Source organism: Mus pahari, chromosome 12, assembly GCF_900095145.1.
Source record: "Mus pahari chromosome 12, PAHARI_EIJ_v1.1, whole genome shotgun sequence".
Taxonomy (NCBI): Eukaryota; Metazoa; Chordata; class Mammalia; order Rodentia; family Muridae; genus Mus; species Mus pahari.
The window spans coordinates 46,389,367-46,416,764 of NC_034601.1; the positions used below are offsets into that span (position 1 = coordinate 46,389,367).

The 27,398-nt window shown below is 36.3% G+C and overlaps 1 protein-coding gene across 3 annotated transcripts in view; it reads right to left on the reverse strand.

Annotated features, from left to right (window-relative positions):
* The window catches only part of Alcam (activated leukocyte cell adhesion molecule), a 195,249-nt gene that overhangs the window by 138,230 nt on the left and 29,621 nt on the right, over positions 1-27,398 (reverse strand). The window contains exon 1 of one of the 3 annotated variants that reach the window (XM_029544730.1): positions 21,061-21,216. The exons of the other annotated variants lie outside the window; for them this stretch is intronic. The gene's annotated coding sequence lies outside the window, so the exon portion shown is untranslated. Of the gene's footprint in view, positions 1-21,060; positions 21,217-27,398 lie in introns of those variants that run through there. 3 annotated transcript variants of the gene reach the window in all.

Here is a 27,398-nt window from a genome sequence, read left to right on the forward strand (position 1 = left end):
TAAGGGACTGAACCATCTGTGGATTTTGGTATTCAAGTTGAAAGCCTTTTAGAACAAACTCCCTTGAAATACTGAGAAATGACTCTACATAATTACTTGAGAAAAATAAATTATAGCATCAGAATGGCTTTAATATGGAGTAGCCGGACTTTTGAGGATTTTCATACATTAACATTGGAATATTTCCACATTTTCACAAAAATTTTATCAAAGATCATTAAAGTCGGGAAGAAATATAGGAAATTCTGCAGACACAGAAGTCTGTTCTCCTGAAACAACTTTTTTTGTCATGAGGTTTTAGCTGAGAAGACTCCTTCAGAAATTGAAAATGGGCCACAGAGATGACTCCCTTTGCCTGGTGTTGAGTTTCTTCTGTCCTGAACACTTGCTTCCTGATCGCACGACGCCTGACCTCTGCGAGTCTAGAACAAAACTGCTCCCCTTTCCCTCTTTAGAACACAGGGACCACAGAACTCCGCCCTAAGTCTAAACTCTTCGCATACTCAGGTTCTCGTTGGTATTGCCTTTCTTCCCATCGGAATCAGAAGCTCTTTTAGAACTGAACTATGTTTTATCTCCATAGCGGTAATTATAATTTATTGAGCACTTATACATCATGAACATTCCATATGGTTTCTATATAAATGGAAAAAAAGATATCACTTATAAGGTGTTTGTTTCATGTCTTATTTTATTTACATTTTATATTATTGATAACAAACTAACGTGTATTTTAATTCCATAAGCCATCAAAACTGTAATTGTCTCAACAGAGATTTCAGTCCAAACTGAAGCATTACAGGTAATAATTTCAACAAGCCTATAAGATATGTTTATAATTCAAATAAAATATGAAGTCTACATATGGTCCTAGGTTAAAATAATGATTATAAAATTATTGGTTCCTAATGACCATGAAATTGAAATTGCTGCCATTTATCCTAATGCCAGTCATGGCCTTAGGTACCAGTGAGTGAAAAGCCATTTGTTCTCCTTTTAACCTTCACCTGGTCACTGTGGATGGCTCTCCAACTACTTCACTTAGGCAATGAGAGCAAAGTTAATGGCCACTTTGCAATTGTTATATATTCAGTTCTCATTCCTTGCTCCACCATAATAAAAGATGATTTCAGTAAAATTTTATACATCGTCATCACCTTCTATATCTTTGCTCACATGAATCATTCATTAAAGGAATAAGTATATGAATTTCTTCTTTTTTTTTTTTTCACTTCAACACTAACCTGTAGTATCTGAGATAATACTCAAGTAGTAAGAATTTCAAAGAAAAATAACACTTTATATCTCATAAAGACTATATTTGTTTAATACTAAAATCCAGAGTCATATGAGAGCTAATAATTTATTTTATTTTCTACTTCTGTGTATGGGTATGGCTATGTGTGCACAGTGCAGATATCTATGAAGGGCAGAGGTATCAAAGCCCCTTATGGGCTGACTGATGTGGGTGATTGACACTGAACTTGAATCCTAAGAGGGGTAAGAGCTATTAACCACTGAGCCATCTCTTCACCCTCAACTGTCATGATATCAATCCCTAAGGAAGACGTTTTCTTTTTAGTATTCTCACATTAAATTTTCCCTCATAGAAACAGCATGCACATGCTATCGAGTTTGCAGAGATTTGCTGCCCATTTCTGAACAATTTTTAAAGTGTCATTAACAGTAAAGCAAGATGCTGCATGTCTCTTTGATACAAAGATAAGTAAAATGCCAAGACATTATACTTTTGAAAGCTAATTATATCAGAAATTGTGGAATTTATGAAATTTCAAATGTGTTAAATTAATCATAAGCCCTGGTAAGACTATAAAAATGAAAGATTACCAGGTTCTAAAGCAAAAGATACTTAGTGGCAACATGAAGCTCATACCTTCAGGCCAGGGGTTCGAACCCTTCCTAGTGCTGTCATCCTTCAATACAGTTCCTCATGTGGTGACCATCAAATATAAAACCATTTTCTTTGCTACATCATACCTATAACTTTGCTACTGTTACGGAGCATAATATAAATATCTGTGTTTCTTTTGCTGATCTTAGGCAACGCCTATAAAAATTGTTCTTACCCCCCCCCACCCCCAAAAGGGTTTGTGACCAATAGGTTGAGAACCATTGCCTTAGGGGGGGAAGACTGCTTATTTTTGAAAACGGCAAGTATACTTTAAACCATGGCACGCAGCTGACTTCAAACTGTATGAAGGAATGGATGGCATCTTTATTTACTAACTGGCTTTACGTTTAGACCATGCCTTTTCTTTTAAAATTATATGTTACCTGGATTTAACAATAATTGCTTTAAAGATGCGTTTCCTACTGTAATCCCTGAGCGTTTAGGAGTTGGCCCAGATATACCCCTGTGAAATGAAGCTGTTTTGGCTATGCAGAGTATGCTTGAAGAATGCTATTTTATATTTGTCTGCAATTTGTAATGGATTTTTAGGGCCTCTGCAGAAACCATCTTTTTTTTATGTTAATTTATATACCTTTTTTCTCCCCTAAGGGGAAAGTGCAAAAGGAGATTTCAGAAGAGCTTATTATCTTAGGAAGGTGGTAAACCTATTAAGAGATTAGTTCCTAAAATTTTATAGCTAATCAGAGGGTCTACCGATGGTAGTACAACCCGACGGTAGTACAAGGCTCATCAAGTATAGGTGAGTTAATCAAAATGTCTTCGTCCATGAAAACTTTCTTTCTTTTTAACCACTGTGGATGGATTGTCTTGCTGCTTTAACATTTAAGAAACAGCTAGAACTTCTTTCACAAAGAACTCAAAGATTTTTTGAAAAAAAAAATTGTTTTATTTTTATACACTCAGAAAAGCAGAAATATGTATCCATCTAGATACTAACAAGATCACCAAGGAATCCTCTTTTTCAAATGTTCTGGCTGTGGGGACTGTGAAGCACTGTGAGGTGGTGGAGGAGTAGGAGGATAAAGAGAATAAAAACTAATTTTATCTTTGCCACAAAGTCATATTATTCTCATAGAAGCATTTAGTATTCAAGAAAGTGAGAAAGAGTTTCTAAAGAACAGCTGAAGAAATCTTCAAAAGGCATACAAGAAATCATCATGTTCCTGATGAAAAAAGATTGGTAATCTATATTGAAAGGGTTTTAAAAGTCTATAACCCCACCTTTACAGATTTGGTGTCTAATATAGACAATATTTAGCTATAAATATCCAGTTGTGAGAAGAATTTTTTTTTAAAAAAAATCTCTAGCACTTTTATACATGCTTGTCTTTGAGTTTTTCTCTGTGAACAGACAACATACCTAAGGCAGCTCTTATAAGGACAACATACAGTTGGGGCTGGCTTTTAGATTCAGAGGTTCAGTCCTCTATCTTCAAGGTGGGAACATGGCAGCATCCAGGCAGGTATGGTGCAGGAGGAGCTGAGAGTTCTACATCTTCATCTGAAGACTGCTAATAAAATTCTCGCCTCCAGGAAGCTAGATTAGGTTCTTAAAGCCCACGCCCACAATGATACACCTATTCCAACAAGGCCACACCTCCAAATAGTGTCATTCCCTAGACCAAGCTTATTTAAGCCATAGCAATGCTGAAAAGTATTTTTGCTACAAGAGAAAAATAAAAGAATCTAGCAAAGCCAGTCTTCAGGTGAATATAGATCTGATAATTCACGTTACAAATAGTGCATGGATACAGCCAGGATTCTGCTTTTCCTAGCCCAGTAAACTATGTGAGGACAAGAGTTTTGCCTATGTAGGACATTTATGTCCTTAGTACATTGGATAATAGAAGTACTAAACTATGTTAAGAGCATAGTGTATCTAAATAAGCATACATGCGAACAACACTAAATGGACCTAGTAGGTTTGTATGGGAGGGAGGAAGGGAGGGAGGGAGGGAGGGAGGAAGAGAGAGAAAGAGAGAGAGAGAGAGAGAGAGAGAGAGAGAGAGAGAGAGAGAGAGAATAATAATAATTAAGAGGATGTAAATAATTTGAGAGGAAATTATTTGGGTGCATAGCAGGAGTTAAAGGGGAGAGGAAAGGGTTAAATAGTATAGAATAAAGAACTTACGGTGAATTCTCAAAAAATTAAGGAAAAAAATAGTTCTTTTTTTTTTTTTTTTTGGTTTTACGAGGCAGGGTTTCTCTGTATAGCCCTGGCTGTCCTACTCACTTTGTAGACCAGGCTGGCCTCAAACTCAGAAATCCTCCTGCCTCTGCCTCCCGAATGTTGGGATTAAAGGTGTTTGCCACCATGCCCAGCTATAGTTCTTCATTTTTTGACATTCTTTTCTTCTTCCTCCTAGGAATGGATTGCTAATGAGTGCCAACCCAGCAGTTTCTGCTGGGATCGGAAGTCTAGGACAGTTTCTTCCTAATACTCAAGCTGTGCAGTTCAGGGTAGGTGACATACTGGCATCCTCTAGCAATGCTAACTCCAGAGTAAAGTCCATCATGCAAAATGTCCCATGTTGCTGTCCATGTGGACACGTTGCCTATTCCACACCTAGCAGATGGGTGAAGAACTTCTTACCATAATATTAAGAAAGAGGCTTACATAAAGTTGCTTATATAAAGTTGCGTACATTGCTTACATAAAGTTGCCTAGTGGGATTTTTGTTCTGCTTGACCGTCTCAAACATCGTGGAAAGATTCATTGTCCAGGTAATGGAAAAATCTAGCCATGTGGCAGCAAGCAGTCCATCTTGCCATCTTACAAGCTCTATACTAGTGTAAAGCCTTTCTCACCATTACTTTGAAGTTAAATGACCCAATAATTTCACCTTTCAACGTTTTCATGGGTACACACACACACACACACACACACACACACACCACATAGATGTACAAAAAAACCAAACCACCCAAACCTAGCCAAATATTTGATTTATTTGCTTTATATTAAAAAAAAAAAGAAAAAAAAAAGGTTGACTACTTGACCTCTTTTTATATTTATTAAAGTAGAAGTAGTAGGTAGTAGTAGTAATTTATACTAGGGTTTGAAATAGAGTCCCCCAATTTAACAACCCACCTAAACAGTAATCTTCTAATACTTTATCTAATAATTTTGGCCATTTTTTTTCCATTGCCTTGGATGGTATTTTCATCTCTGTGTAATGTTCCAAGAGTTAATTCAGTGTTGCTGACTGTGGCAGTGAGGTACGTTCTGGTCAAGTCTTAGTTTGTTTGACCAATAGAAGACAACCAGGGACATGCTTCAGGAACAGAAAGAACAATGAATTCCACGAAGAATTGTTCGTGGAATGTATTCATTCATGCCTGCATTTTACAATTAAAGACAATGAAGGGACAGGTTGATACATTGTCAAGGTAAGTGGCAAAGGCAAACACTAATGTGACAAGGCACATTGCGACTTTTATTAGTCTCTATATGCTTCTTCTTGCAGAGGTGTTTTTAAATCACAAACAAAAGAATTTTAAAACACGATTGGATCTTAGATTTCTAGTCACATGTGGAAAACCAATTTAGTTTCTCCATCCCTGTGATAATGCGTGAGCAGTGTGGCGAGGAATTTTAAAGTGTGCTGCGCTAAATAAGAGCTGGCTAAACAGTGGATTCATTTGCACCCTCAAAATCCAATATAAACTTAATCCAAGAGTTAAGTCATAAACAGCTTCATTTCTATAGAATTAGTTATCTTTTAGGTTGATGGAACCTAATTTATCTAATGCTTCTTTGGTGTCCTGACAAATTTAATTTATCCCTCCTCACTGGTAAGAACAGGTCTATGAATTACTTTAGTAATTGCCCAAGAGGATTAAAAGGCCAATGTAGAATATATTTGCATATATTAATATATGAAATTTTTACTGAGGGAACCTAAAGTCTGAGGCAGAATACTCCCTACAATATATTTTTAAAATAAAGACAAGCTTTTTTGCGTTAAAGTCCAATTTAAAAGAAACAGATGTTACAAAGTCAGCTCACTGTTAAGTGGAAGTACATTTCCTTTTAATTTATCCCAAACTCTAAAGAGATAAGAGAATTAAATAAGCTGAAATGCTGTGTGTTTGAAAATTTCTCCTAAATTACACTTTGGTTTTCTCAATGTTTCCTCAGTTTGGTATTAATCATAAAAACAATTGGCAGCTATACTACCTAACCATAGTGTGTGTCAAAAAAAAAAAAAAGCCCTTTCCCTTTGAAATTTCCTGGATGAAAGACTCAATGTTAATACAACATATTATTAATTCCATGAGTATCATATAATTTAAAGAGAAACTCACTTCATGGAGAAACTAGAGAGGATTTAAAAGTGGATATGAATCATAAGGAACTCCTCATGTGAACCATAGTCTTGTATTTAAGGGTGGTAAGCCTTACAATTAAGAGCTCCCTGTGTATTTCATTTAGAAAAGGAAGTACTGATCAGTGCTTAGCAGATCAGTAAGTAGCTGATCTTGGGTGGATGGAATGGAGTGCCAGCTATCTCTATTGTTCTTACTCCATCTCTTTCCTAGCAGTAGAAGCAGAAACAGTAAACAGGATCAAAGTCTTAATTCTAGACCCACTCCAACACAGAAATCCTGTTGTGAAAAACCAAATGTGTGTGTGTTTAAGTGTGTATTAATCATTATAATAATACTGATTTGTGGGATTTGTTTTGCTCATATTATGGAGAGACCATTTTTTTGTTCTAGGATGAAAAGGTCAGCAACTGGATCATTACATGTCCAACACACAACTTAAAGACATTGTCTATCATCCAGTTTTTGCTTGTTATACGTAACATTTTTTTGAGTTGATGAAGGGAAAGCTGAACTCTGTTTAAAGCTTGAGACTTGTCCTTAGAACCAATGCTAGAGATAAAGGAGGACTTTACTTGGTGGACATGGTGTGTATGAATACATTCTGTGTAATGATCTTCTTAAGCTCTTATGACAAGCAAATTCTGGATTATTAGAGTGTTTGATTGAACCAGGGAATGTTTTGATGCAAAAACTGCATAGTGAACATCTATTGATCAATTTAGCACATTTCATCTTTAAGTTTGCCATTGAGGACTGAGTCATTGCTTCATAATATCTATGACAAGCATCTTGAGTTTGCAGAAGAATTAACTCATAGCAGTGGTAGAAATTTATCTTACACTGTAGCATGGTCATTATAAGCTATAAGCACAAGTTTCCTACTGTCTTTGCAAGATGAAAAGGTGATAAGTAAACTGCAGTTTAATGTCCACTCTCCTGTGTGACCCTGCCTTGAAATACTGTGAACAGAGTTCTTCAGAATAATATACTTGAAGGTATTTTTAATGATGACATTAGTTGAAAAAAATTGTGTATATCAAACTAGTTAATATGTAGGTGTATTGGCCAGGCATGGTGGTACATGGCTTTAATCCCAGAACTTGGGAGCCGGAGACAGGCGGATCTCTTGATGTTTGAGAATAGCATAATCTGCAGACCAGCCAAGACTATTCAGAGAATTCCTGTCTCAAAAAACAAAACAGAAACAAAAACAACACAGCAAAAGATAAAAACCTAGGTGTTTTAATCCTTGTGATAACCAATCAATTTGTTGGTTATCATTTGCTGTGCTCCTATTGTGCAAAGACTAATTTCATTCTAGAAGACAAAGGGCAACAAATGAGGAAAAGTTAAATAAGGAAATAAAAGTGGGTATTCTGAAAGTCAAAATATTAGTAAGGAGTGTGTTGTGTGCTAACCACTGTGCTGTTTAGCATTTTATTCATCTTTTAATTCTCATTAAAATTTTAGGAGATAGACATATTACTTCTAACATACAGATAAAGGAATGACACGGGCTTGAAATGTTTATGAGGGAAAAGAATCTAAACTTACTCTCTTTAAGATGGAGAATTAGCATCTCTACCAAAGTTTCCTGAATCTACAGCTGCAGAGTCTTTCACTACAAACCTTCACCTCAGTCCTGGGCAGCTTTCTAAGAGCCTTCTAGCAGACACTGTTTCGTCTGGGACTGCATTTAATATAAAACATAAACATTAAGCAATGCTTAATATACCTTATACATTATTTTCAGAAAAACATTTCAGTTTCAGTTATTTTACTAAAAAAAAAACAGATTTGTGTAAGCCTGAATTCTTAGAGGCGTCACTCAAACTCTAAAACATCTGTTTTGCAAGCTGTATTCTCTGCAATCGTTCATAATTCTATTTGGAAAAGCATTTCCCTGGAGAGCTTTCTATAAGCAAGAGTATCCCCGTTTCTGAATATTAATAGACTGCTCCTGTGTCTTGCTTTAGCCTCAAAGTGCATGAGAAGATTCACATGGCTGGGTTGAATCTTCTACTTTACAGACCTGTTCATTATTATATTTGAAATTTTGTTGTTTGATCTCACTCATATCGGGAACAGATGCCTATTCTAAGTATTCTTTTGGTAATATTTCATTATATTATAACATGTGGGAAGAATTGAAAAGTAAATTACTGGTTTATATTTTTAAGTGACTTTGTCATCAGTTGGAATGAAACTGCTCCTGAACTATTGTTTAATGATAACTCTGGCTTTTCTCCTTACTGGTGTAATAACATAACAGAGTGACCCGCCATCTCAGAAAGTGTAAACATGCACATGAGGTTAGCCATTTTCCCCGTGTGACTATGCTTGGTAGATCGACTTTCCTCCATTGACCTCCTTTCCTATATGCTACATGTGACATGAGACTTGATGTTTCTTCTCACCCTTTAAGAGATGTGGCAGAAGTCATACTGCAGTTCTGAATCTGGGATCATCTCTGCCTTGCTTTGCCCACCGGATTGATGACTATTAACCATGACTATTATCATAGCACTTTCTTTTCTTCAGCTCACTCCAACCTGTGGCTATGTGCTCATGTTGCCCATTCCCTGATGAGAGGCAGTCTGGTCCTGACTGCAACCCACCAGCTATGTCACCAAAGGCATAATCAGCAACAGCTGGTCAAAGCTGACTGACTGCAAAGCCACCAACTTGCGCCTGCTACACATAGATGAGTTAGAAGAGCCAAGATCAACCAGATGTAGCACAGATCAGTTGATCTTCATGTTTGCCACCAAGATTGATGGCTGTGAGTAATCTCTCATGACTGTGGCAGTCTCTATGTTTTATACTCCCTCACTGTGTGTCCCACAGCTCTCCCTACTCCCACGACAAGTGTAAGTGGCACTCTCCAAATAAAGTAATTTACTTTATCAAGATCAAGTGAATCTTGATAAAGAGTGATTTCCTTCTTAAACTAAGAAGTAACCCACAAGCCCATTTCTCCATTGAGATTGACTTTAAATGATAATTGACTGGATATCAACGATACTTTTGTACATTTCTGCCAGAAATTTTACATATGAATAAGCCCCTCCAACAATAACTTGGATGTTTGAGAAAGCAAATAACATAGTAGTTGTGAACTGAAATCCTAACTGTAACTAAATATCCATCACCCCTTCCCTCTGACATTATAAATGATTAAAACTTAAAGTGGAGAACAGATAGATCTTCCACACAAAATAATTATAATAGATGGTCTATTATCAAAGAGGCAGGTTATGAATATTAAATATTCTCCCATTTGGGAAGAACAACTTTAAAAAAAAAAAAATTCTTCTCTCACATAATTCATCCCGACTGCAGTTTCCCCTCCCTCTACTTGTCCTGTAACCCTCCACACACATTCTTTTCTCTTCCCTACTCCCACTTCACTTCCATTTCCCTTCAGAAGGCAGCAGACCTCCAGAACAGCTTTTGAGGCAGAAGGTGTGGGCTTTGAATACAGCTGCCATATATTTAGCATTTTGTGGTGATTTCATTCCAAAAAAGTGCAAGAACATCATGAGGCAGAAGAGCATGTTGACAACCACTAATTTTCCAGGTGATCTAAGCTAGTATTAATGACAGTAAGGGACCCAGTGACAGGAATAGTAGCTACACCGGGTATTATGTGACAAGAATAACATTTTAGCCTGTGTGGTTTTCTTCACCACATAGAATTACTCTAGGGTCAATATCATCACTAGACAAATTTCCAATAAAAGAATATTATACCAACCACTTGTCCAGTAACTCTCAAAATGACACAGATGCGAAGAAGAAGAAGAAGCAGAAGAAGAAGAAGAAGAAGAAGAAGAAGAAGAAGAAGAAGAAGAAGAAGAAGAAGAAGAAGAAGAAGAAGAAGAATTGAGCAAGTCTTATATCTAAAGAGAAACTAATGTGACAAGATTAGTAAATGGAACAAAGAATTAGATGTCCCCTGGGGAAAATATCTCTATTGTAATTAATAAAAAGTGAATAAATATGGGTTTCATTAATGCTAATTAATTAATAAAAATACTAATTCATTAATATAGTATATAAGTATTACACATAAAATGTAACAAACATACCACAAGAAAAAAATGATGTTGTTAATGATGGAAACTTGATATGGATAATGAAGTACGCTCTTACTCTAGAAATCCACAAGATACTCTCAAGTTAAATTTTTGTTTAAAAGTACAGTGTCCATCAGTAATAGTGTCAGGCCTTGGAGCCTCCCCTTGAGCTGGATCCCAACTTAGGCCTGTCACTGGACCTCCTTACTGATGCTAGGGTATGCTTACAGACAGAAACCTAGCATGGAAGTCCTCTGAGAGGCCCAACAAGCAGCTGAAAGAGACAGATGCAGATATGCCTGACAAATGGACAGAAGCCTAGGACTCCTGTGGTTGAATTGGGGAAAAGCTGGAAGAAGCTGAAGAGGAGGGAGACCCTATAGGAAGAGCAATAGGGTCAACTAACCTGGACCCCTGAGATCTCTTAGACACTGAGCCACCAACCAGGCAGCGTACACCAGCTGATATGAGGTACCTGATACATAATAAGTAGCAGAGGCATGCCTGGTCTGACGTCAATGAGAGAAGATGACCTAACCCTCGAGAGACTTAAGGTCCCAGGGAGTGGGGAGTTCTGGTGGGGTGGGGATTAGGGGATGAGGACATCCTCTTGGAGATGGGGGAGGAGATATGGGATGAGAAACAGTCAGAGGAGGGACCAGAAAGGTGATAATGACTGGACTGTAAAAAAAAAAAAAGAAAGAAAGAAAGATTAAAGAATAATAATTAAAAATAATTTTAAAAAAGAATGAAAAGGCCTTAGAAATTAAAGAAAATAAAGTGTCTAAAATGTCTGAGGCTCACTGAGTAAGATGCTTGCACACAAGAACTTAAATTTGTATACCCAGGATTCAAGTAAAAGCTGAGCATGGTAGAACACATTCGTACTTTCACCTGTTTGAAGAAGTCAGAGGGTGATAGAGACAGTTAGATCCCCACAGTTCATTGGCCCACGAGTCTAACCAAGCCATAGAGTTACAGGCACAGTGAGAAATTCTGCAACAAATAGTAAGGTAGGGAGTGATAGAAAAAAAATAAAAAACAAAAATCTCTGGCTCTTCCCCCACAAACACTCACAGTTGCACAGTTGTGCATACATATATTTGTGTAAACACAGGCATATACACATACACAAAAATGAAAGGAAACTATAGTGTTCATGACAATATATACCAATAAATGTATACATTTTTATAGTGACTAACATCTATGGATTCAAGGTTTTAAAGAACTGGTTACTCTCACTGAATTTCCTACTCATTGCGGATTTGTTTATTGCCAATCTCAGTGTCTACATAGGGTGAATTAGACTTTCAAGAGTCATTTAAAAATTTTCAAAATTTGATTTATCTAACTGTGCCATGCAAAAAATAAATTTAGTGAACTACTAATTATTATATGTAAATAAAATAAAATTCCAGTTTAAAACATAATAGAAATTTCATGGGTAAAATCAGTTTAATTCCATGATGTACTTAAATGAGTAGAATCCATTCAGGTTTTTTTTTTTTTTGAAATAACATGCAAATTGCAGCATCAACTGCCTTTTGCTAACAGTTTCTAAAATTATTATTGAATATTACTTCTTGTCACACTCTCTCTGGAGAAGATTAATGGTATGATCACAGAGACACCAGCTGTTTCAACACTGTTTTGTATTTACTATGCTAGCTTAATAAACTACAGATTCTCTTAGCAGCTACAACCTCTTTTAGCTAGAAACATTTCATGGATATATTTGTGTGTGGATTATTATTTTAATACTATGCCATTATTTCTAGCATTTAATATTATAAGGAAAAATTACACCATTGCCACCAAACAACAGTTTGCTCATTATTTCAGTAGCTTTTAGACAATCTGGGACATCAAAAAAAACATTGGCACACATATCTGAATGATAAGTGAAACAGGTGTTGGTGACATTTAATAAAACAAATCTCTCATTTTTTGCTCACTCTCTGTTTGGTTTCCTAGGACTCTGTTTGGCAATGAATGATAGTGTATTTGCTCCTGGGAAATTCTTAGATTATCAGAGTCTACTGACATGGCAACCCAAAGATGAATCACAGAAACTCTGGCTAAAACCTAATAATAATTTCTAAGAGGATAAATAGCGTTTTTCACGGCAGAATTAGGATTATCAATAACTAAACCTTGAGATTTATGTAGATTACATGAGTTCAGACAATTTCTGTTTACAGAGTCTAACCATAGGTTGTAGTGGGTCACATTTGCTTTGGGATTTTATCTAAATCATATAAATGTCAACATCAGTTTACCAACAATGTGTGTGTGTGTGTGTGTGTGTGTGTGTGTGTGTGTGTGTGTAATAGAAGTGAAGAAATGTGAATGAGTTATAAAAATGAGAGTGTTTTTTTTTCTTCTCTTATGGGCTCATACATATGTCAGCTCTAGACTAGAGGCAAACTCTAGTGTAGTAGAACACTATATTGTTTTCTCTGATAGCCTTTCTACCACGTTCTAGTATTTTTTTTCTGTCAACTAGCAGATATTCATATTAGACAACCATTATTTTTCAGAATGGCCCTCACTCACATCAACATCTAATAAACTTTCACACACTAAATTTAGGAAAAGATGTAGGAAGGTACTATTTGATTTACCTTTCATAGTGACAGTTTGGAGACACTTGATATTTGGGACTATCATGTCTATCTTTGCACAGTTTTTTAATTTTTAATTCTCCCACTAATGATATCAACACAAAATTAAACAAAATATTTCCTATAATGTATGTATTATATGTTATGCATTTAAAATATTTATAGAATACTCCAAACAATTCTCCCAATGATAACCCATTGCTTTGTAAAGTAGAATTGCTCAAAGGGTGTTTTCAGACAGTGTTTCAATTAAGAACAGGAAAAACCAAGGTTGAGAATTATGAATTTCATACCTGCACGGTTTTCTTTTAGAGTGTATTTCTTTGATGGGCTAAAATTAATGTGAAACATTTTCTGTCTCTTTAACATGACTTCTTAGATTTTTAAAACCTTTAGGTAAACCACTAATAATGTAATTAGAACAATGTCTGATCATATGTAATAAGTTCTGGGAGCTAACATAAGATAAGGGGTGTCCCAAGTTCACACAGCCATTTCAGGCAACTTTTAGCACTTTGATATTTAATTCAAGTGCCTTGATATCAAATTAAGGAGCTGCAATAATTTACTTCCTTCTTCAGCAATTTTTCTGATCACTTGTGTGGGGAACCTGTATTTTAGTTGAGGATTTGATTTCCATACTATCTTAATTTATAGGTATAGGTTTTCTTGAAATTATTTGTCTGGAAACTACTTTGCATATCTTTTTTACTCATTTTCCCATAATGCCTTGTGGACATAGTTATGAGGTTACTCAGAAGAGCTTGTGCAGGCAGGGTCAAGTTTGGTGAAAATTTATAGGGAAAAAGCCAAGCAAGAAGCTTCTAAAGTACTCTAAGTAGAGAATGTTGAAGCAAAGGCAATAGTCCATAATCGAAGACTATGGAAAAAATGTAATCTAAAAAGACAGACCTTGCCTTCAGCATCATCGAGAAAAAGCACATGTTATTCATACAAGGATGGCCAGGGGCTCAGAGACTATGCCTGGGGCAACTGTCAGACAAGCCAAGGGGCACAGGTATAGGGCTGTGGAATCTATGGAAAACCAGGGCTTTCCTATCCCCAGGTTCCTCTTTGGTTTCCATCTTTCTCAATGACAACTATTAGTCTCTGGCAATAAAATATGCATGTAAGGACAATAGAAGATATCATCCTGAGTGAGGCCACTCAATCACAAAAGAACACACATAACATACACTCACTGATAAGTGGACACTAGCCTAAAATCTCAGAATAGCCAAGATACAATTCACAGACCTCATGAAGCTCAAGAAGAAGGAAGACCAGAGTGTGGGTGCTTCCTTCATTCTTAGTAGGGGTAACAAAATATTCACAGGAGCAAATACGGAGATAAAGTGTGGAGCAGAGACTGAAGGGAAGGCCATCCAGAGACTGCCCCACCTAGGGAACCATCCCATACACAGTCACCAAATGCAGACACTATTGTGGATGCCAAGAAGTGCATGCTGACAGGAGCCTGATATAGCTGTTTCCTGAGAGATTCTGCTAGAGCCTGACATATAAGGAGGTGGATGCTCACAGGCAAACTTTGAAGTGATCACTGGGGTCCCCAATGGAGGAGTTAGAAAAAGGACTGAAGGAGTTGAAGGGGTTTGCAACCCCATAGGAAGAATAACAAACAAACAAACAAACAAACAAACAAATAAATAAATAAATAAATAAATGGACAACAATATTATTCTGTGACTGGATTGTTGTATTTAACAAAATGTCTTCCAGTTACATCTAGTTGTCTCAAGTAACTAATTTCCTCTATCACGGCTGTACGCTACGTACAACATTCTATCACACACACACATACACACACACACACACACACACACGCATGAGTAATTTATTATGTTTGCGGTGCAGATGTGTGCAAATATATGCCCATGTGTTCACACATAACATGTTGGCGTTCGTGTGTGCAGGGGGGTTGAGCTGAAGTTGACATCAGGAATCTCTTAATAATTCTCCACTTCACTCATGGAGGGAGGCTTTCTCATTGAAGCCGGAGATATCAGCCCCAGCTTTTGCCTTCCTGTAAACTGAGATCCCAGGTGGGGTTCCACACACTCCCAGATTTTTTGTGAGCTCCGGGAATCTCAATTCTTGTGTAGCAATCACTTCACCTGCTGGGCCATCTCCTCACAAATTGTTTAACTTACTTTTATTCAGCAATGGCAAGGGAAATACTATATTCACTCCCACAAGTATTACAGTAAGAACAAAGGTTATTTTTATATGTTTTCACTAAATTATAACAATAAAACCCTCACTCTAAAGACTTAAATTACATCCTCTAATATAGGAATGCACATTTTGTACAAAATTTCTATCTCATCCTGCTGTTTCAGAAAATGCCCTGGTGGCCAGTTGCTTCTTTCAGTGCTAACAGTGAGAACTTATACCAGAAGATTTCAGTAAAATTATACGACTTAACTATATACCACGCTGTAAAAAGAAATAGCTACTACATTTTCAGAGCATAACTTGTACAACTGTTAGTTATGAATTTAATCATTTCGAAAAGGAATATTCAGCTGTTGAGCTGTCATTCCCTCGTGTATGGCCTATGCTCACCCTTTCTGTCATTTATGCTTTTCTTCTTTGAATATTTTATGTCCCATAAACTCTTTAAATGGCTACAGGACAAATCAAGTACATCTGTCATAATTTCATAATTAGCAGTAATTTGGACACAAATTATTTAAAAGATTGTTCTATTTCATCATTGTTCAATATTCTGTTCCATAATGCACCAAAGACATTCAGTATAGCACGGGTGTGATAACACCTACCACAGTGAACATGCTAGGACAACAGTTACAGCGCACACACCAGAGGGACGATACCATTTTCTCTATTTATCATTTGTGACCTGGAAAAGTCTCTTTTCTTTTGGTCTAAGTCTACAAAATATCTTATGGAGAAGAAAGCATCCATAAGAAGCAGATTCATTCATTGCTACCCCAAAGGCACACTGACTCGGGTAAACTGAGAAAAATCAGTCTTCCTGCTTGAACAAATCACTACAACCACTAGAAGTAATGTAGCAGTCAGTAATTGCTTTAAAGGATGCTTATCTTAGAGAAATCAAAGTTGTTCAAAACTAAGACCCTCCCCCCCAAATAGAAATAAGTATGCATTGATCTTACTGTTGGTATTTTTCAATGAACCTCATGTTGAAAAAAAAAGTACGAGTCTTTGAAATCTGGTGTTCAATACAAGGATGAAGCTGATTTATTACAGACTTCAAATCATAACAGGTACTATTCTCCGTTTTCGTCAATACTACCAACTTTCTCCTTATTTCTATATGTCCCTGTCCTCAGTTTAATTCACACAGCAAGGCTGATGGCAGTAATTGAAGGCCGAACCTCACACTCAGGCTCTCTGAAAGGATTTCTTCGCCTATAACTAAAATAAACAACTCTTACCCTAGAGGGCTCACCTTCATGTCTGATGGAAGTAAAACTTACTAGTTCTAGAAAACATTGCTTTGCATAGAGTCTAAGGAACAGGCACAGGCATACACTTTAGATCACTTACTCATAGTTATCAATCCTAGAAAGAGATTTCTCTATTATTCATCACTAAAATCCATCATTGACTTCACAGCTTAAAATGAAACCAAAGAGTGGCTAAAGCTTCTATTCTCTGCCCTTCATATATCTTAGAGATGATAAATTATTTGCTTTTCCTTCCTCTTTTGAACAAATAAATGCAGTCTCTCTCTCTCTCTCTCTCTCTCTCTCTCTCTCTCTCTCTCTCTCTCTCTCTCTCTCCCCTAAATGTATTGCTTCCTTGTTTCAGTTCCCATATCAGTACGTCCACAGTGGGTCTCAGGCTCAGAGAAGATCAGAACTAGTTCAGAACAAACCCTTTCTGCAATCAATCGCTTGTAAGTATTTGCTTTGCTTTAATCCAGGCTCTTGATAATCTGGTATTTGTATGGACGATGGTAGGATCTGTCTGAATGATATATACTTAAATAAATAGATTGCATTAAAAGATAGTTGTTGTCTTATGGGACAGGTATTTTCTAAAATTCAAATATGTAATTCTTATAATACATCCAGTAAATCAATTTATTCACCTCCATTGTATAGTTAGCGCTTCTTTTTTAACAAGATTTATCTATTGATTTTTGCTTCATATATTTGAGCATTTGCCTGCATAGATAATCTGTGCACTATGTGTGCATGGTGCCAGCAGAGGCCATGAGTGGGTAGCAGATCCCCTAGAAATAGAGTTATAGGTGGTTGTGAACTACCTTGGGGGTGCTGGGAAGCGAGTCCATATCCCCCTCCAGGGCAGCCAGTGCCCTTACCCACTCTACAGCTTCTGTAGTTCGATTCTGTTGGCTGATACATATAGAGAAAAAAAAAACATTCTCAGAAGTAAACTGAGAGTAAATTTTTAAATAGTGGAAGCCAGAGCAAAATATGTCCTAGGAATTCTTTTGTTGAAATATAGTTTTTCTAAACAATTTTCATCATCAAAATATCAGAATGAAATAAATAACATTATTTATATCCGCACTGAGAACTTTTAAATGTTGACAGTTTGATAATTATTTTTGAAAGAAAAGATGGTAGGTTTTCTATGCACACGCACAAAAGGCAAACATTTCACTCCACATTAGGGTAGTCTCTCCCCCCTTGCATTTGTTTCATATGATTTGTGTGATCAGAGAATATCTGCATCTCTTTCGGAAGCATGACACCCAACCCATTCCTATCCATGTCCTCTCAAAGATCATGACATTTGACAAAGACAGCCACAGACGTCTCTGAACTCTCCCTTCTGGGTCTTCAGCTTTTACCTCTCCATTATATTGACTAAATTGACTTGATTTCTTTCTAGTCTACTAATCTTTCTAATTGGCTGTGGGTGTGCATGCATTCTTGAGTGACTTTGCCTATGTATCCATGAGAGAGAGAGAGAGAGAGAGAGAGAGAGAGAGAGAGAGTCCATACATATGGCATTATAGGAACATGAATGTATGAAAAGTGTGTTCATGCACATAGAGGCCAGAAGTAAGGATCTAGTGTTTTGGTCAATCATTAGCCACCCCTAAACATCACACAAACACCATTTTTTAATTTTGAGACAAAGTCTATATAAAAGGCTTATCAATTGTGCTAAGCAAGTTATTCCAAAATCCCCAGGGATTCACCTGTCCCTGCCTCCCTGGTGCTGAAATTGCAAGTGTGTGCTGCTACGGCCAATTTATCTACGGTGGGTGGGACAGAACTCAGGTCCTGGTGACTGCTGCAAATCCTTTGACTGAGTCATCTCAGCCATAGGGAAATAAGACTTTCCTCAGAAATGAAAGATGAGCAGGTGTCACAATTTTTTTGTCAAAGAAGTTGCAGATGGTTTAGCCTCTCTGTGGCATCTGCAGCATACCCCTTTACTTCCATTAAGAGAGACCACCAAAATCATGTAGGAACTTACATTTTAACTATTTATAGATATGGCTCAAAAATCAGTCCCATGCCAATAGACTGTTCTGTAGTTGTGAGAATTCAAATAAACATGATTACCTAAAGAAGCTACCTCTGTGTCCAGCTGCAGACAAGTCTCTGTTCAGTACATTTTCTCAAAGTATTGTAAACAAGAGAAACTTCACGTTGAATTCTCTTCTATTTACATTTTAAAGACAGAAGCTGTACAAACAGCTTGCTATTCGCTTTCTTTTGGGTTTAGAGCAGTGTAAGGGAACATTCCAAATGCCTTGCCTTGGTACATGTTTGGTTTATGAAACTATTTTTCTAATGCAAAAGTAATGACTTTCTTGAAAGGTCTGGTGGCTAAGCGAGTTCATCATAGGACGCTATCAAATGCCTCTCTAGTATAACAGTATACTATTATGGTTTTATATATATATATATATATATATATATATATATATATACTATTATAATGGAGTATAGTATACTCTACTAGTATATGAAAATGCATAATAATGAAATTTCCTGTAGGATTAAAATAATTAACAAACTAGAAAATGTAATTCCCAAGGAAATCTTATTTTTAAGTTGAAATGGCTGCTACTAATCTGATTTAGCAGTATATTATAGCAAAAACAATCTAAAGGACATTAGATTGACCATGCTTTACTTTACTAAAAGGCTCAGTGGTCTGTAAATTATATCTATTTTAATATATTTTGTGAACAATGACAGTCACTGTCTCATGCATACTCCTTGTTAATAGTGTCCACTTTCTTTTCAAATCATTTTTCTTTTACCGTATATTCAAAATATCCTTTATACATAAGTCTCAACTTTGTGAGTAATTTCAACATACTTATATGAATGAAAAAATGAATGAAAATAAAAGTGAAAGTGAAAGATGGAAGAGACAGAAGAAAGGAGAAAATTAAAAAAAAAAAAAAAAACCAGGGAAATTCCTTCTTAGATGTGAAACAAGAAAACTCTCTCTATGATAAACTTGGAATGCTTACCATTTTAGTAAAATACAGGTAAGAGTTTAATGGCTGCTAATCTTTCTGTCCTCAATTTTATAACAATTCCAGAATGGCAGTTATGTTTGTGCCTATATGCAGAGACTTTATCTCCATTTTAGACATATCTATCTTTAATATTCATGTCTAGGACAGTGAGTTGATGAGCTGTGTCAGGCATGCAGCTACATTTGAAAGTCAAAGTTCCCTCGGAAGAATGGCCTTGGGTCCTGTGTTCACTCTTGGAGCATGTTGAGGACATTGCTGTGTGACTTTAGAAATACTTAACACTATCATTATTAGTTTTGTAGAGACCAGGAAAATTTAATTTCTTATAACTACTTGCTTGTTTTTGCTGCAATATTCTGCTAAATCAAATTAGTAGAAACCACTTCAACTGAGAAAAAAAGATTTCCTTGGGATTTATATTTTCTAGTTTGTTAATTTAAAAAAAAAATCTAAGGAAAATTTTATTATTACCTACTTTAAGGCTTAAGCAAATCTGGCACTTTATATTCATTTCCTTTTTTGCCTCTGGACTTGGGTTGTGAAAATGAACCTTGAAAGATCATTGACTTATTGTGGTTTGGATAATGTAGTCTGGGACATCGCCTTCACCGGCTGTCAAGGTGAGTGCAGTGATGTTCTTGCTGGATTCACTTCCTCTTTTTTCTGTTAGTGTTCTAGACTCATGAGTGGCTCCCTGATCCTTGCTCTTTGTCTTCATGTCTTTTGGCCATCCCTCATAGAGTCTAGTCTTAGTAATCAAATTACTCAAGTACCTCCATGAAAATACACAGCATCAACTTGACTGGGACTCAGAAGTCATAGCTGGGGAGGTTACACATTTGTGAGTGGTTTGTTGTTGTGGCTGTGGTTGTTTTTTAACTCGGTGGCTTTGATATCACTGCAGTTTCTAGGAGTTCAATAAGGAACACGAACTTTAAACTGTAAGGTCACACTGGGCCCCCTTTCAGAGAAAAATGAGGAAGAATTTGTTTTGTATATAAAATATGTTATAATAATCTCTCTAATAATTGCAGAAGTCAGAGGCCCACAGCATGCTCTGGAATTTGATCTGAATAAAAGGTAGGAAGTATCAATTGTCCTAGGAAACCCAGGTAGGGAAATCAATAAAGGAGATATTTAGTGTTATGAAGAATATTCTGAATAAATAGATACATGGTAACTGAGAAAGGAAAAAACAAAAACAGTCTTATCCTTTGCTGTTTAAAAACACAGAACCAGGGAAAATGCCATGTTGTGGCAAGCAGCTCTTGCTTTCTAGTATGAACACCTAGGCATCTAAGGAAGCCCATGTCACTTTAGTTGGAATAGGAAATATTATTGCGTTTTTGTCATGAGTTTACTTCCCTGACTGCAGATTCAAGAAGTGCATTGTAGCACAGGCAACGTCTCAGCTGTTTCTAAACAGAGAATTAACTTCAAAGGCTTTTTGCACATGCAAATTCTTCCACTGCTGGTAGCTGACACACAAAACACCCCATGCACGAAAATGAAATCTCATTTAAAAATAGACACCTGGTAGTGGTTGTATTTTAGTATGAAAAGCAAGAGCCACACCTTTAACCTCATTATTCTGGTGCTTACCTTTTAGAAGACAAGTTAGAGACACTCTAAAAACATGCAGGATTTACATCAGCAGTCACATGGGATGAATTTACTGAACTGTGTGTGGAAGAATGCGCACAGCCACACAGTAATAGGATGTCAGGATGAGTCAGCACAAACACAGTACACAGGTCTGGCTTCACAAGCAGGAAAATGACAGTCTCTTGGTACCAGTAGGTCAACTGTTTCCCTGAACCAAGGCAAACATCATCAGCAGCAACAAATCCTTGAAGAAAAGCATGATAACAATCTCTCCAGTATTAAAATGACTCATTAACAGCCTTTCATAGAATACTGATTAAAAAAAAAAAATGGGGGGAAATGACAATCTGTATGTCCAAAGAGAAGATACAGTGAGGTAGCATGAAGTTTTCACCCAGGCAGAAAGGGGGTTTCTCAACAGAATAACTGTGCATATAGATAGGAAGCAGAGGAAGTGACATTTATAGAAAACATTCTGAAACAGTTCGCTGCTTTGCATGTTTACTCATTTAACTCTCACAACAAAGCAGACTGAGTATAATTATCTCACTATTTCCTGACCTAGGTAAAACAAAGAGACTGATCAGCTCAAGGTAGCGGAGTGATGAAGAGGTCAGGCTGGAATGAGAAACGGGGTCTGAAGGGAGAATTCAGTATTTCTCATCAAAGTGCACTCCGTTCATTCAAACTTAGTCTGTTGTGAGTATAATCATTTTATACTCATTTTTAGGCATACTTTATATTTGTTCCAGACTGGTAGAAAAAATCAAATTGTCTCTGTCTTCAGAGATCATAAGAGTTAATTTTCAAAGAATTCTCCATTGAAGTAGAAAAGACAACACGGTGTGTGTACGGTGATGGTTAGACGATAGAGTGCCACAGGATTTAACTTGGGATCATAGGACTGGATGAGGAGCGTGGGAGTATCAGAAAAACTTTCAGAGAAGGTTACTAGACCTCGTGAAGAGAAGCTAGGAGCTCAAAGATGTCTTCCAGGCTGAAGTGAGGTGGACTGATGCATTCAGAGAATAGGCTGGGTGACAGTGGGGGAAAAGCTGAGCCTTGAAGACAAAGATGGCACAGAACAGATAAACAAGAAGGAATTCAGCAGAAAGAAGTGCCAGGAGTTCTAATATGGTTGGTGTTGATAATTCTATACTTTAGAGTAGAGGTGAGAGGCAGCTGAATCATTTTAAGCAAGAAGTAATACCATTAGATTTGAACTTTCTAAAACTCTGGAAATATCTTTTATCAACTACAAATGATGGAAGAGAAATATGGAGAGAAGAGCTATCAACCAGAAAAGTAAACCCAAGAAATGATGGCAGGTGGTCAGGGAATGATGGCAACACAAATAAACAAAGCAAATATGTTGAGATACAAGTGTTAGTAAGAAAAAAATAAACAGAATTTCCTGAATGAGTGTACATAGGACATAATGGATGGAAGCAAGAGGAAAATAATTTAAGAGGATGGTCTACAGCCAGGTACACTACTAATCCATACTCTTCTTGGCTCTTGGAAGGTTAAGTCAGAAGAATGAGAGTTCAAGGTCAAATCCATCTGTAATACATAATAAAACCCTAACCTAGAGGTTGATTCTGTGGTATCCAGATAAGTAACAACAACAACACTAAAGAGTCTGTTTTTGAAAAAATGAGCAAGCCAAATTGGACAGCAAGAAGTCCATGAGGTATCAACTCCACCCAAGGAACCAATGGCAACTGAGATGGATCCTCAAGAGGGAGGAGCATACCAATTAATCAGTTGGTTAAGTGTCCAGAACCAAATGCTCACTGCTGATGATACATACAATTAATGTTACATGACCTCAGCCGGTTAAATTTATGAATATATAAGCATGCAATAATAATTAATGAAAAAAGCGATTTGTATTTGTAAGAGAGCTGGAAGGGGTTCATAGGAGGGTTTGAAGAGAGGAGAAGGAAGGACAAAAAAATAATTAAATTATAATTCCAAATTATACAAACAAACAAGTACACTATAAAAAGAGTGGCATGTGACTGGCGAGATAGTTCAGTGGATAAAGCACTTGCTGGGCAAACATAAAAACTGAAGTTTGGATTCCCATCACCCACATAAAAAGTAAGACATATGTCATAGCCACCTGTGGCTCCAGTATGTGGAGGCAGAGATGAGGGATCTTGAGAGCAGGATGGCTAGCTAGACAAGGTACAAATGACCTGTGAGTGATTCCACTTCAATAAATAACTGATTATTCTATTAACTATTAACGTATGTCAGAAACATATATATAATCATATATCTATGATAATACATATATGGTTATAGCTCATTTATATCAGTATATATCAATATATAAATATATCAATATAGCTTAATACTAAACACACAGAAATGTGATTCTTATAATGTTGAGAGGAATTTTAACCATGATGCCCTAGGCCAGGGATACAATGAACACAGCTGAAAACAACCAACCAAATAACAAAACAAGCCATGCTCATTTTCAGTAAGTCTGAATCATGCATTTTCATCACTTCAGTCAGCAAATAAGGATTCATACTTCTAAAAAACGAAGTATGAAGTACAACTCGTCTTGAGATCTATAATTCTTACACACATAACCCAGTCTGTGCTTGTGGAGTGATTAAAAGAAAATAAGAAATCCTTTGTAGTTAAAGGTAAGCAAGTTCCTCAGGACTAATTCTGATATAGGTAATGGACATTTTAAAAACAGCTTTATTGTGTAAGAAAACAACTTTCTGCCTAGCCCAAAAGCCATGGTGAAGTCAGCCATCAATCCATTTGTAGGTTCTCTTCTGAAATGGACATTTTGAATTAAATTGGATTATACATATTTTTCAGAACCTAATTTGTTTTTTTCTCTTTTGAGACTTTTTGTTCTTTTGAAGTAATCTTATAAATGCATGTCAAATTTTCTATGCCTCTTATATCTTTACGAGTGGCTAGAACTTACTGCAACAATAAAGGGAAATTCATAGTCATTGCTTAGAACATTCACCTTTTAGTGTCTATTATTGTGCAATGCCTTCAAACACAATGCATGTATACCTTACACCCTGCCATCATAGACATCTCTCTCACAGAAACAACGGATCTTTTCCTCTCCTTTGCCCCAGGAAATTTGATGTTTTCCTAATATATCCAAAGTAAAATCAAATGGCCTTGGCCTAGGATTTAAGTCCTTCTTCAGTGTACTGATAGCTTAACACTCTTGTATTTGTCTACTACTGCACTGACTTCTGCGTCTTTTATGAATAAACACCAAACCACACAAACACAGATGCACAAAAACATCTAGAATTTCATGTCCGTAAAGAGCATTCTAAGCATCCTCAAATCTAAACTGTTTTCTAAATAGCAGAGCTTCAAGCTGGATCGGGGACCTCTCTAGTTCATCCCACTTAGAGCAAGCTTTCTCTTCTAATCTCATAATACTTTGGATGTACATCTCTCCAAAGCCTTCCATTGCTCTGTTTCTGTTAAACAGCAAATTTTAAGCCACAAGATACCAGAACTGTATCTAATTTATTTACACTTTTCTTCTCCCTGGCTTATATTGGGCATGGTGCTTTGCATAAGGAAGGCATTAAATCTTCTAAATTGAAATAAATATTTGATAAGTGACATTCTAGGGCATGACATACCATCTTGGGCATAAGTACATGAATAGACTGATTTATGAAGCCATTTCATTTTTTAATGAGTACAAATTTTCAATCAAAAATAATATGTGTATTAAATTCAATTCATGTTTCTTTTGCTTTCCTTCGACAAAGGATTGTAATTACAGGGAGTCCTATGATGATCAAATACATATTGCAATAAAGGGGAACTGTGAACATATTACTTAGTGAATAGCAAGCCTCTTCTGTGTTAATCATAGCAATCACTAACTTGGCTTTATCCAAAATTCCATGCAATGTATTAGATAACCACCAGTTTTCTTATATTACAGAAGACTGGGAAGGGTAGAAGTGGGTTAAGTGACTTACTCAACCTCCTATTAGGTACCAGAGAAGAAAATAAAATTATATGGTTGATTATAGAATTGACACAATTTAAACTACGACAGAACACACCAGGTGTGCAAGATTGGAATGACATGAGAATGTATATAAAGCAAATGAATAGACAATTTCATATCTGTATTCAACAGTCAATCCAGACAGAAATTAATGCTAGAAAGAAATGGTTGTTCCTTTATAAATGTCTAGCCTTTCTTAGCCTAAATTATAGGATATTGCTGTCACATATTCATTTAAAATATGATCTTCATAATGCATATCATATGTTGTTCACCCTATGAAGCACTTAATACATGAATTGATTTCATCCTCACAAGTGTACTGAGATACCTTTGTACATATTTTACAAGTAAAAATACAAAATAGAGGTATCATATCTAAGGTACCCATGTCACCAGGTTAAGTAACGGCATATCTAAGGTACCCATGTCACCAGGTTAAGTAACGGCAGAACTGTGATTTACAAAGTTTGTTCAAGACAAGATAGATTTCCTAACTGTGTGCATGAACTCATAGAATTCAAAAAAATGTAAATATTTGAAACACTAAATTTACCAAAATTCTTTATCACCTTTTAGCATATGATAAAGAGTATGAGATTTATGTTCTTTTACTATGGAATAAATTTTTGTAGAAATTCTATTATCCTCATTAGCATACCTACTGATAGACACCCAATATGTAAACTTAAGCACAGCAGATATACATGAATGTAGTTTTCATAATTTTATTACCAGGTTCTCATAGCATTTTACCAACATGTTGAAGTAGAGGAGTTTTTTCAACTGATACAACAAGCACCATCTGCTTTGTGCTCACAATGACCTCAGCAGTATATGTAAGTCACTTTGCCCCTGAAGAGAGCAGCACTTAAAGATTGTCAGTCATCTCAGACAAGAAACAATTCAGGGTTTGCAAAAGTCTAATTCTGAATTCCAGATTGTATCTTTTTTAAACAGAAGCTATACCAGAGAATTAACATTTACATGTGTTAAATCAGATGTCTATGAGTCACTAAGTTTACTTGTTGAATTAAAAAAAAACATATTCTATTTTGTTTTACTTATAACCTTAGAAGCAACATATTTGCATCAATGTTAAACTGTGCATTTCTGGTTAATTGTAATGATTCAGTTCAAGCATTATCTACCATATCCATTAACAAGGAGAAGTGCATTGGCTTCTAATACTTTTTGACCTTCGTGTTCTTTTGTTACAGTCTTCAAGGTCGCTAAGGCATATATCTTCAAGGAAACAGGTTCCAATTATTTGGACACGAAGATTCTTCCCTCTCTTCCTGAACATAGTCTGAGATATTAAAAAAATTAAATTACTTTATAAAATTATAGTGAAAAAAGACTCAGGAGGCTTATTCGAATTCTTCAGGCTTTACCTTTATCATTCTCTGTGGAAGCTATTAGTTCTGCCATTAAATTTCTCCAGGGAAAAAGATTCCATTTTCTGTTTAGCAACCTGTTTGAGTTTATAAAGATGTTCTCACTGAGTGTAGACTTTCCCCTTGCCCTGTTACATCATATAGATGTTGGTTCGTGAATCAGTCAATTTTTATTCTTTCCACCTTTCTGTGAAAAATACTGTCCTCTTGTTTTCCCTTCTACTTCTCTCCTCTGTTTGTGAAGCCATAATACATAGTGATCTCTATGTTCTCTTCTGTATCCCAGAAGCTGTCTCTGCTGGAAGATGCCAAAGGAGGCTCTGAAGACTGCTAAGAAGAGCATGACCAGCCCCAGCCAGGTGACCAGCCAGCACCTCTAAACTGTAAACACCATATATCTACCCATTGGGATGTTGATGAACTATGTTCTTAATGATAATATTCTGTAAAATAAAGAGTGTCATGATAAAGAAACCATTGTAGAAGTTAAAAGAATTATATCAAGCAAACATGTTTGAATGATGCCTGGCACATAGTCAATTAGTAATATCCATTGCTTCTGATATTGCTGCTATTTCTCCTCATCCAGTTAAAGTCATAGACTGCTGCTGTATCTATGGTATGTAGCTGCTATTGAAGTCTCTGCCCCTGGTACTAGTGTGCTATGAGCATTAGTATTATGATTTCTGATTCTTCTTCTGTACATGCCTCTATTTATTCTCTGGATAATGTACTTTCTTCTACCAAGCAAGACACCCAACTGAACTGGAATTTTCAATACCTTGTGGAATTGTGAGATGTCTCCTCAGGACTCCCAATTCCTCTTAATTGTATACTTCAACTGGGTTCTTCCTGTTCCCAAAACCTTTAAGACAACCACTTGACAAAGATACTTCAACAAATTT